Consider the following 12,497-nt stretch of genomic DNA (forward strand, 5'->3'; position numbering starts at 1 on the left):
CCTGTATAACTTAGATTGCAAGGCCATATTTTGTAATTTTCTAGACCAGGAACTTGACCCTGTGCACCAGAAACAGGCTCTCCACAAATTATGTGAACATCATGGAGTACACAATATATTTTACAATCTCAATTTAAATTCAGGAACAAGAGATTTGGATTTGATGTATCTGGAAATATTTTTGCATCTTGAATCAACCTACAAACAACATTACATGTTAGGCTGGGCTATTTCAACAGCAGAAAATATTTACCAAATGTTTCAATGTTAAAAAACAATCAGAATAATATCTTCCAGGAAATATAGATACCTGAACATGCAAACATATTTTGAAAGAAGAAACATTGCAAGATATATAAAATCAGACCACCTGTTGGATTGTTTTAGGGAAAAATTTGAAAATCTATCAGAGTATGATTTTTTTAAAGTGCAAAATGAAACAGAGGCAAGATGGGTACTTGACAGTGATGTTGGGTTTGGGTATGTGAGCATAGAATTAGGTTCTGAATATGATGATTTTGAATCCAATACATACTGGCATAGAATTGATGCATACCTGTTGCATTGTTGTTGGGGAAAATATGTTGCTTTTTTTACAAAAAGTACTTCAAGTTTAGAAAAATTTAGGTTTTACAAATTTTTCCATGATCATAGAATTTATACAAACAGCAGGGGGCCTGTTGATGACATAACATGGGACACAACAATTTCCATACTTGATGAGGCAGGAAAATTGGATGTAAATTCTGGTTTATATTTTAATGAGTTGATTATGTACCTGCTTAAAAACAATATCAATTCTGGCTCATTCAATACAAGATGGACTTAAATAATTAGAGTTTTTACACAAAATATTTTTTTTGTAGATGGAACCTCCACCAGATTATAAGTTAATTCCATGGATTCTGTCACACCTATTCTAATACAATTAATATCACAAGTACCATTACAAGGCATGCATCGCATAAAATCATAATTCCAAGCGATGGCATGGAGTAATTATTTTTCTACGATTCCATATCATACATACTGCAATTGGAGCTTCAGCAGTTCGGGACTATGCAATATATTGTCTATAAATGTAGGAAAAATAATATTGCTATTGGGAACAAGATTCAAATCCCACACAGAAACAGATTTTTGCTGGGCTTAGAACTATTATGGATAGGTAATTGCCATGAAATAATATCCCTATACCTGACAGAACTGTGTAATGATGCTGTTATTGGGAACAATTTTAACAGAGCTGTGGTTTCCATAAATCTATACTCAATATCCCTATACCTGACAGAGCTGTGCAGTGATGCTGTTATTGGGAACAATTTTAACAGAGCTGTTGTTTCCATAAATCTATACTCAATACCTGACAGAGCTGTGCAGTGATGCTGTTATTGGAACAGGATTCAAATATACATATTCTTGCTAAACTTAGAACTATGACATGAACAAAACTGTGCGGTGATATAATTATTGGGAACAAGCTTCAAATCTTTGCACAATGCTGAGCTTAGAGTGAAGATACCAGTGATATAATTATTGAGAACAGGATTCAAATTATGGATAGGTGATTACCATGAAGATACTCAATATTTTTGTTATTAGGTATAAATATTATTTCATTCAATTCTTCACCTCCATATCTATAACATCTCTGTGTAATTCCATAACAGTTCCATGATCAGCTTACAAACAAATCTCATCTAACAGTTCCATGCTCAGCTCTGTGTCTGTGTGAGGCAAGCACAGCTCTGTTAGAGATAGGGATTAAAAATTATTTCATTCTTCACAACTAACAGTTCCATGCTCAGCTCTGTCTGTGTGGGGATTTGTGCCTAATAACATCAAAAACAACACAGCTCTGTTAGTTCAATTCTTCGCATCCATATCCATAACATCTCTGTGTAATTCCATAACAGTTCCATGCTCAGCTCTGTGTCTATTTAGAGCAGATAGGGTTATTATATAAATTTAAAAATTATTTTATTCTTCACAAACAAATCTCTTCTAACAATTCCATAGCAGTTCCATGCTCAGCTTGTATCTGTGTGGGATTTGTACAGCAACATTAGAGACAGAGTAGATGGGTATTATTCAATTCTTCACCTCCATATTCATAACAGCTCTGTGTTTATAATAGATCTTCACATCTAACAATTCCCATAACAGTTTCATGCTCAGCAAGGCTCTGTGTCTGTGTAGTTTCATAACAGTTCCTGTGTGGGATTTGTACAGAGCACAGCTCTGAGATAGGGACTAACTGTTAGGGTATAATTAATTCTTCACATCTAACAACTATAACAATTCCTCCTATCTATTGAGTGTCTAGATGTTATTTCATCCCTATGCCATGACAGTTTCAACTCTGTATTTGTGTGGGATTTAAAGCTTGTCCAATTCTTCACATCTCCCAATGTGTGGCATGAAATTGTGTTTTTTGCAAAAAAATCTCAGCATGGCCCTGTGTCTGTGTGAGATTTGAGGCCTGTTCCCGGTATAGGTAGATTTGAAATAGGATCTGTGCCTCCCGGCTTGAGAAGAAAGGGACTATGCATATTGTTTTGAGGTGGGATCTGAATCTCAGCAAAAGCCCTAATCACAGCGGAGCTGTGTCAGGGATCATAATTGATAGGATATAATTGTATTCAGAACAAACCCCCCTATAAGATATGATGACTTTCAAGCTCTGCTGCTACAAACACTTCCCTGTATACATACTGGGCTATCACTATAATAATATTTGCCACATGTTCTGTGATCTTGTAATAATTATTCCTGTCGGTGATAAAAATATTGTTCAATTCTAACTAGTTCAATTCTTCACAATTCCATAACAGTTCCATGCTCAGCTAGCAGATAGGGATATTATATAAATTTAAAAATTATTTTATTCTTCACAAACAAATCTCATCTAACAATTCCATAACAGTTCCATGCTCAGCTCTGTGTCTGTGTGAGGCAAGCACAGCTCTGTTAATAAATTTCATTCTTTCCAATTGTATAATTGAGCATAGCAAAAAATCTCAGCATGGCCCTGTGTCTGTGTTTGAGGCCTGTTCCCGGTATAGGTAGGTACAAATCTGGCAATCACATAGGATCTGTGCCTCCCGGCTTGAGATATGCACATTGTTTTGAAACCTTACTGGGTGGGATCAGAATCTCAGCAAAAGCCCTAATAAAATATAATTTGGATGTGTTTCTGTATTTTTCAAGCTCTGCTGTTACAAACACTTCCCTGTATACATACTCTGCAACATATGGGCCATCACTATAATAATATTTGCCACATGTTCTGTGATCTGTAATCTTGTAATAATTATTCCTGTCGGTGATACAAACATTGTCACAAATTTCCTGTATTGAGGAAATATCAACAAGGCTTATTCTTCACAAACAAATCTCATCTAACAATTCCATGCTCAGCTCTGTGTCTGAGCGAGGAGGATTTGTACCTAATAACATCAGTACAGCACAGCAGCTCTGTTAGAGATAGGGATGATTTAATTATATTATTATTGAAACATCTAGAAATTATTCTTCACAAACAAATCTCATCTAACAATTCCATGCTCAGCTCTGTGTCTGTGCAAGGATTTGTACCTAATAACATCAGTACAGCACAGCTGCTCTGTTAGAGACAGAGCAAATAGGTACAAATATTATTTCATTTATTTCTTCATAACAGCTCTGTGTCTGTGTGAGGCAAGCACAGCTCTGTTAGAGATAGGGATATTGAGTATTGAAACATCTAGAAATTATTTTATTCTTCACAAACAAATCTCATCTAACAATTCCATGCCCAGCTCTGTGTCTGTGTGGGGATTTGTACCTAATAACATCAAAACAACACAGCTCTGTTAGTTCAATTCTTCACAATTCCATAACAGTTCCATGCTCAGCTCTGTGTCAACATATGTTGAAACGTTTATATAGAAACAATAGGCATTGATTGCCACTTTTCAGACAAGTTTTAAATTCCCGGGAATCTCAGAAACTAATCCATAAGGCAATAAAACTGCTAATAAAACTGCAGGAGCTGCTAATAAGAATTGCTCGAGGCAATAGAACTGCCCCAAGTGTTGATTCCTACCTGCTCACAGCTCTACGCCTCGGGAATTTGAGGAACTGCCCCAAATATTGATCCCGCCTCGGTGCTGATCCATCCCATAGCTCCACGCTTTGTTCCAAAGCTCATATTAATACAAGAGTTCTCAACTTTCCCTAGTGTCGGGGGAATCAATATATTGATTCTCAACTGACTCAGTTCTGTAAGATCAATACTCGAGTTGTTCTATTGCCTTCAGCAATTCTTATTAGCAGCTCCTGCAGTTTTATTAGCAGTTTTATTGCCTGATGGATTAGTTTCTGAGATTCCCGGGAATTTAAAACTTGTCTGAAAAGTGGCAATCAATGCCTATTGTTTCTATATAAACGTTTCAACATATGTTGACACAGAGCTGAGCATGGAACTGTTATGGAATTGTTAGATGAGATTTGTTTGTGAAGAATGAAATAATTATTAAATTTATACTTAATATCCCTATCTCTAACAGTTTTGCTCTACATAGACACAGAGCTGAGCATGGAACTGTTATGGAATTGTGAAGAATTGAACTAACAGAGCTGTGTTGTTTTGATGTTACTAGGTACAAATCCCCACACAGACACAGAGCTGAGCATGGAATTGTTAGATGAGATTTGTTTGTGAAGAATAAAATAATTTCTAGATGTTTCAATACTCAATATCCCTATCTCTAACAGAGCTGTGCTTGCCTCACACAGACACAGAGCTGTTATGAAGAAATAAATGAAATAATATTTGTACCTATTTGCTCTGTCTCTAACAGAGCAGCTGTGCTGTACTGATGTTATTAGGTACAAATCCTTGCACAGACACAGAGCTGAGCATGGAATTGTTAGATGAGATTTGTTTGTGAAGAATAATTTCTAGATGTTTCAATAATAATATAATTAAATCATCCCTATCTCTAACAGAGCTGCTGTGCTGTACTGATGTTATTAGGTACAAATCCTCCTCGCTCAGACACAGAGCTGAGCATGGAATTGTTAGATGAGATTTGTTTGTGAAGAATAAGCCTTGTTGATATTTCCTCAATACAGGAAATTTGTGACAATGTTTGTATCACCGACAGGAATAATTATTACAAGATTACAGATCACAGAACATGTGGCAAATATTATTATAGTGATGGCCCATATGTTGCAGAGTATGTATACAGGGAAGTGTTTGTAACAGCAGAGCTTGAAAAATACAGAAACACATCCAAATTATATTTTATTAGGGCTTTTGCTGAGATTCTGATCCCACCCAGTAAGGTTTCAAAACAATGTGCATATCTCAAGCCGGGAGGCACAGATCCTATGTGATTGCCAGATTTGTACCTACCTATACCGGGAACAGGCCTCAAACACAGACACAGGGCCATGCTGAGATTTTTTGCTATGCTCAATTATACAATTGGAAAGAATGAAATTTATTAACAGAGCTGTGCTTGCCTCACACAGACACAGAGCTGAGCATGGAACTGTTATGGAATTGTTAGATGAGATTTGTTTGTGAAGAATAAAATAATTTTTAAATTTATATAATATCCCTATCTGCTAGCTGAGCATGGAACTGTTATGGAATTGTGAAGAATTGAACTAGTTAGAATTGAACAATATTTTTATCACCGACAGGAATAATTATTACAAGATCACAGAACATGTGGCAAATATTATTATAGTGATAGCCCAGTATGTATACAGGGAAGTGTTTGTAGCAGCAGAGCTTGAAAGTCATCATATCTTATAGGGGGGTTTGTTCTGAATACAATTATATCCTATCAATTATGATCCCTGACACAGCTCCGCTGTGATTAGGGCTTTTGCTGAGATTCAGATCCCACCTCAAAACAATATGCATAGTCCCTTTCTTCTCAAGCCGGGAGGCACAGATCCTATTTCAAATCTACCTATACCGGGAACAGGCCTCAAATCTCACACAGACACAGGGCCATGCTGAGATTTTTTTGCAAAAAACACAATTTCATGCCACACATTGGGAGATGTGAAGAATTGGACAAGCTTTAAATCCCACACAAATACAGAGTTGAAACTGTCATGGCATAGGGATGAAATAACATCTAGACACTCAATAGATAGGAGGAATTGTTATAGTTGTTAGATGTGAAGAATTAATTATACCCTAACAGTTAGTCCCTATCTCAGAGCTGTGCTCTGTACAAATCCCACACAGGAACTGTTATGAAACTACACAGACACAGAGCCTTGCTGAGCATGAAACTGTTATGGGAATTGTTAGATGTGAAGATCTATTATAAACACAGAGCTGTTATGAATATGGAGGTGAAGAATTGAATAATACCCATCTACTCTGTCTCTAATGTTGCTGTACAAATCCCACACAGATACAAGCTGAGCATGGAACTGCTATGGAATTGTTAGAAGAGATTTGTTTGTGAAGAATAAAATAATTTTTAAATTTATATAATAACCCTATCTGCTCTAAATAGACACAGAGCTGAGCATGGAACTGTTATGGAATTACACAGAGATGTTATGGATATGGATGCGAAGAATTGAACTAACAGAGCTGTGTTGTTTTTGATGTTATTAGGCACAAATCCCCACACAGACAGAGCTGAGCATGGAACTGTTAGTTGTGAAGAATGAAATAATTTTTAATCCCTATCTCTAACAGAGCTGTGCTTGCCTCACACAGACACAGAGCTGAGCATGGAACTGTTAGATGAGATTTGTTTGTAAGCTGATCATGGAACTGTTATGGAATTACACAGAGATGTTATAGATATGGAGGTGAAGAATTGAATGAAATAATATTTATACCTAATAACAAAAATATTGAGTATCTTCATGGTAATCACCTATCCATAATTTGAATCCTGTTCTCAATAATTATATCACTGGTATCTTCACTCTAAGCTCAGCATTGTGCAAAGATTTGAAGCTTGTTCCCAATAATTATATCACCGCACAGTTTTGTTCATGTCATAGTTCTAAGTTTAGCAAGAATATGTATATTTGAATCCTGTTCCAATAACAGCATCACTGCACAGCTCTGTCAGGTATTGAGTATAGATTTATGGAAACAACAGCTCTGTTAAAATTGTTCCCAATAACAGCATCACTGCACAGCTCTGTCAGGTATAGGGATATTGAGTATAGATTTATGGAAACCACAGCTCTGTTAAAATTGTTCCCAATAACAGCATCATTACACAGTTCTGTCAGGTATAGGGATATTATTTCATGGCAATTACCTATCCATAATAGTTCTAAGCCCAGCAAAAATCTGTTTCTGTGTGGGATTTGAATCTTGTTCCCAATAGCAATATTATTTTTCCTACATTTATAGACAATATATTGCATAGTCCCGAACTGCTGAAGCTCCAATTGCAGTATGTATGATATGGAATCGTAGAAAAATAATTACTCCATGCCATCGCTTGGAATTATGATTTTATGCGATGCATGCCTTGTAATGGTACTTGTGATATTAATTGTATTAGAATAGGTGTGACAGAATCCATGGAATTAACTTATAATCTGGTGGAGGTTCCATCTACAAAAAAAATATTTTGTGTAAAAACTCTAATTATTTAAGTCCATCTTGTATTGAATGAGCCAGAATTGATATTGTTTTTAAGCAGGTACATAATCAACTCATTAAAATATAAACCAGAATTTACATCCAATTTTCCTGCCTCATCAAGTATGGAAATTGTTGTGTCCCATGTTATGTCATCAACAGGCCCCCTGCTGTTTGTATAAATTCTATGATCATGGAAAAATTTGTAAAACCTAAATTTTTCTAAACTTGAAGTACTTTTTGTAAAAAAAGCAACATATTTTCCCCAACAACAATGCAACAGGTATGCATCAATTCTATGCCAGTATGTATTGGATTCAAAATCATCATATTCAGAACCTAATTCTATGCTCACATACCCAAACCCAACATCACTGTCAAGTACCCATCTTGCCTCTGTTTCATTTTGCACTTTAAAAAAATCATACTCTGATAGATTTTCAAATTTTTCCCTAAAACAATCCAACAGGTGGTCTGATTTTATATATCTTGCAATGTTTCTTCTTTCAAAATATGTTTGCATGTTCAGGTATCTATATTTCCTGGAAGATATTATTCTGATTGTTTTTTAACATTGAAACATTTGGTAAATATTTTCTGCTGTTGAAATAGCCCAGCCTAACATGTAATGTTGTTTGTAGGTTGATTCAAGATGCAAAAATATTTCCAGATACATCAAATCCAAATCTCTTGTTCCTGAATTTAAATTGAGATTGTAAAATATATTGTGTACTCCATGATGTTCACATAATTTGTGGAGAGCCTGTTTCTGGTGCACAGGGTCAAGTTCCTGGTCTAGAAAATTACAAAATATGGCCTTGCAATCTAAGTTATACAGGGCAATCACACAAATATTTCCAATCAATTTTGTTTGGAAATGTTGATGACTGTACAGAAGAAGTATCTATATGTTTATATGTGAAGTATTTCATGCTATATTCTCTATGGCATTTGGGGCATATTTTTGTGATAATTCTGCTTTTGTCTGGATTACAATTGTGCTTAACCCAATTGGGGATAGATATATTCTTACTGCATTAATTACAATATTTTTGTTTTGGCATTTTTGTTGTTGGTTTATTATATATATTTCCTGGGCTTCAATTCAAAACTCTATGCTGGATAAAAATATCAGTTGGGTTCAGCACTGTGCTGTGTATATGTGTGTATGTATATGTGTGTATGTGTGTTAATATTTTTGGCTTTGGTATTTATATAAAATTTCCTGGGTTTTAAATCAAATCTTTATGCTTATCTTATGACAAGTTGTAAAGCCAATAGCCCACAAGTGGAATATTCATTCACACTGACCTAGCGCAAATACCTGCACGAACATGCATATCTTGAATGGCAATGACCCAGCACTGAGTGTTATGTATTGATTTTTATATAACAAGCTGGGGCAAATATAAGCTTGACCCTAAATAAGAGTGGATTACAGCAAACAAACTAAATGTAATAAATATCAGGCAACAATATATATTTAATTAAATCAAACAAGCCTGTAAGTATGAGGAGCACTATAAAAACACATCTGTTCTCCTCAGCCACTCTCACAATATTAGCTGATGCAATATTGCATCAAAGCTGCAACACTCGGGAATTTCTGTAAATAGTGGCGCTGGGGAGAATAATGCAAAATCAATACTACCGTCTCGGGAATTGTACACACTGACACAGAGGGGAATTACTTGACATATAATATAAGAACTGAGAGGGTCACGGAGCAATTCTAGAGGAGCTCTGCATATTGCATTGTTTTAATATTAGATTGAACCTGGGATCCAATTAAACTTAAACTGGAAGTAAATATGTGTGTATATGGGTGTGTGTGTGCATCTTGGCCTAGTTTTAAGTGTGGCCAATTTTGACAAGTTTATGGACAAAAATTTGGCTGATGCAATTTTTGTAAGTATGAGCAAATCAATCTGAGGGGGCTCTTCCTTTCTGAGAAATTCCCGAGGGCATTTTTACAAAAATCTTGGATTAGAGGGGGTTCCACACTTGAGCAAAAAGCTTATATGGGCATGTTGAGCTAGGTTTAAGTGTAAGCAAATCTGCTTGGGAGAGGCTCTTCCTTTCTGAGAAATTCCCGAGGGCATTTTTACAAAAATCTTGGATTAGAGGGGGTTCCACACTTGAGCAAAAAGCTTATATGCTCATGTTGAGCTAGTTTTAAGTGTAAACAAATCTGCTTGGGAGAGGCTCTTCCTTTCCGGTCCTGGTTATAGCATAAAATATACTACTGTTTCGGTCTCTGGTATGAAGTCTGCTAACACTATGGATAGGAACTCCAAGTGTTTGCGTCAAAAATGCTTGAGTTTTCGTGAAATCGATGTCTAGCGGGAGGTCTCGGAGGACAACCTTCAGTTTCTCCGCGGCGGATGATCCATAAGCGAATCCAATATGTTGTTCGCGAAGGAATTCACATACTTGCGTGAATGTCTTCTGGTCGCGGGCGGTGACTCTACAGCTCCCTCGAGTATAGCGGTAGTTACAACCGTTATCGGTGAGCGCACGGAGCATATTAGATATCTCTGCGCTGGTCGTATTAAAGATGGTTATGCAGGGGGGCCTGCGTGTCTTTTTGGGCGGCGAGATAACTGGAGCGTTACCTCTAGTCATGCTGCTAGGCGGACCGCTATGCTGCGACACGGTCTGTCGGTCGCTATCGGTCTCGCTACTGGTAGTTGCATCCCCCTCTGAGGCGTTGTGAAGTCGTTCTTTGCGGGCTCTCTTCGGTCGTTTCCCCTGATCCATGACTGGGGCGTTCGACATCGTATATTCCCTCTTCTACCACGGCGTATGTGAGCGTCCGAGGTCTTTACTCCTCGGCATCTCTAAGGGATGTTTGGCTGTCTGTTTCCAGTCCACCAATTTTTCCTAGCCTATGTTGCAGTTCAATTCACTGCTCATGGGAACGTGTAGGTTCCGTAGGAAATTGCTGTTTTACTTGTTGAAACATAAAACCTCGTTTTGTGTGATTTTCGTTTCTTAAAAGGAGAGAATAAGGATATATATCCGTGCCGATTTCTAATTTGCGTCATGTGCACGGACCAACGTACACAAATGATAAACCGACAGCAAATTCTGCCATCTCTCGGCCACCATTTCAACTAGTGGGAACTTGTACTTTGGCAACAAATTCCATTTCACGAAGAATTTTCAGTTTAGATGTTCTCATATGCAAGACGATTACACTTTCGGGTTTCTCCCACAGGCATGCTTAATAATGTTTCGTAAAGAAACCAAACCGAAGCAAGAAAGAAAATTACCGCAATTATTTCGGTTGTGACGGGTCACTTTGATGTCATGCGATTCTTGCACGTATATATGTAGTGATGGAATCTCGAAATTTAGTATAGATTGGGCAATAGCCATGAATATAAAACAAGATAGTTCCGTGGAAATTACTTAACGTAATAATTCTCGGCATTAAAGCAAGTTACATTTCGACAATTGTAAATTAGAGAGAAAGAAATAAGTAAAAGGAATTTTGTGTTCCAAAATTTCCTATCATACGCTAACGACTTCTTTTTCACAATGTTACTTCCATACAGGGTTGGCAAATTTGTGTTCTTTTGTTTGTTTTAACATGCTTTTAATGTTGATTTGTCGAAAAGGATATATTTTTTTAAAAAAATAAAACTTTTAAACAAAATGCCAAGATGACATTTTTTTAAGAATAATGAAAAATAATGTATCTGTAGAACATCCAAGGATTGATTGTGTTCATGTTACAAGCAATCGCTTGACTATCTTCTTAAAATACACATTTATGTTAGTCTTAAATCTCGCCTGTACGCTGTTCGAGAAGCTTCAACTAATCCAAAGTTTCCAGGCCCCACTGAGTCCAAGTGGTAGCTTCTGATTAATTAACATGAATGGATCTAAATCTTAAACATCTGCATAAATCATAGCCATGAATTTTAAACGTGGCCCACGGTATTCATCACCGTATATGTGTTATTTGATGTAGATTTTGAACCACTGAGCAGATTCTAATGCACAATGAAGAGAATGATACTCATTTAAAGAAAACGCGTAGTTACAAAACACACAAATAATCACAAACTATCAAACGTCAAGTATCAAAATGTGTTTTAAACAAATCTGAAAAGAAACATGTTTCAAACGCTTTGTTTAAACATTTGAAATAAACAAAGAAATATGTTTTAAACGGAGAATTCATATTGTTTAAAACACTTTGTTTTGATCATGCTAACTCTGTTTCCATACAATCCTCCCTGCGAAGTCATTTCCATGTTCGGCTTCGTTGTGAAATGACAAGAACATTTGGAAATTTAGCAGCAAGTGCCCATACAGATCCTCCTGCCTGCAAATTTCAGAAGGTGAGAGATTATCAAGCTGAGCAAGATCACACATTTCCACCTACAGTTTTCGTTGTGTTTGCTAATCGGGCTAAGTTTGTACCAAGCCTTTATAAAAAATAATATTAGACTCGTTTGTTGTTCCTCTCCACGGAAATCTTTAGTAAAAGGCGAAAGATTTTTGCATATGAAGGGAAACCAGAGTTGTTTCCAGGCTTTTTTTTTTTTTTTTTTTTTTTTTTCCGTTCATCCGTTTAGAGGGTTATGTCCCTCTCTTCGGTACGTGCTGATACTTTTAAATATATAATAATAATAATAGATAGGCTAAGTGCACTTTTTCTATTTTTGGGATTATGAAATGAACACTAACCTGGTCTTGAAATGACCTTGGATTTTCATTGCTATATTATATAACACCCTACTTTCATTCTTATGTTAGTAAATAAATACCCTTTCTTGTAGTTTGATTATTAGTTGCAATATGAAGGGTATAAATGTGGTCGTAATTGTGGTGGATGATGAATGGTGTATAGTTC

The 12,497-nt window shown here is 36.3% G+C and overlaps 1 non-coding gene across 1 annotated transcript; it reads right to left on the reverse strand.

Moving 5' to 3' along the window:
- Window positions 1-12,054: 12,054 nt before the first annotated feature.
- LOC145997734 (U5 spliceosomal RNA) lies at window positions 12,055-12,168 on the reverse strand. The gene has a single exon (XR_014443129.1). It is a non-coding gene; the product is annotated as a U5 spliceosomal RNA (small nuclear RNA).
- Window positions 12,169-12,497: the final 329 nt, after the last annotated feature.

The sequence above is a fragment of the Lepisma saccharinum genome, chromosome 13 (assembly GCF_977018435.1).
Source record: "Lepisma saccharinum chromosome 13, izLepSacc3.1, whole genome shotgun sequence".
Classification (NCBI taxonomy): Eukaryota; Metazoa; Arthropoda; class Insecta; order Zygentoma; family Lepismatidae; genus Lepisma; species Lepisma saccharinum.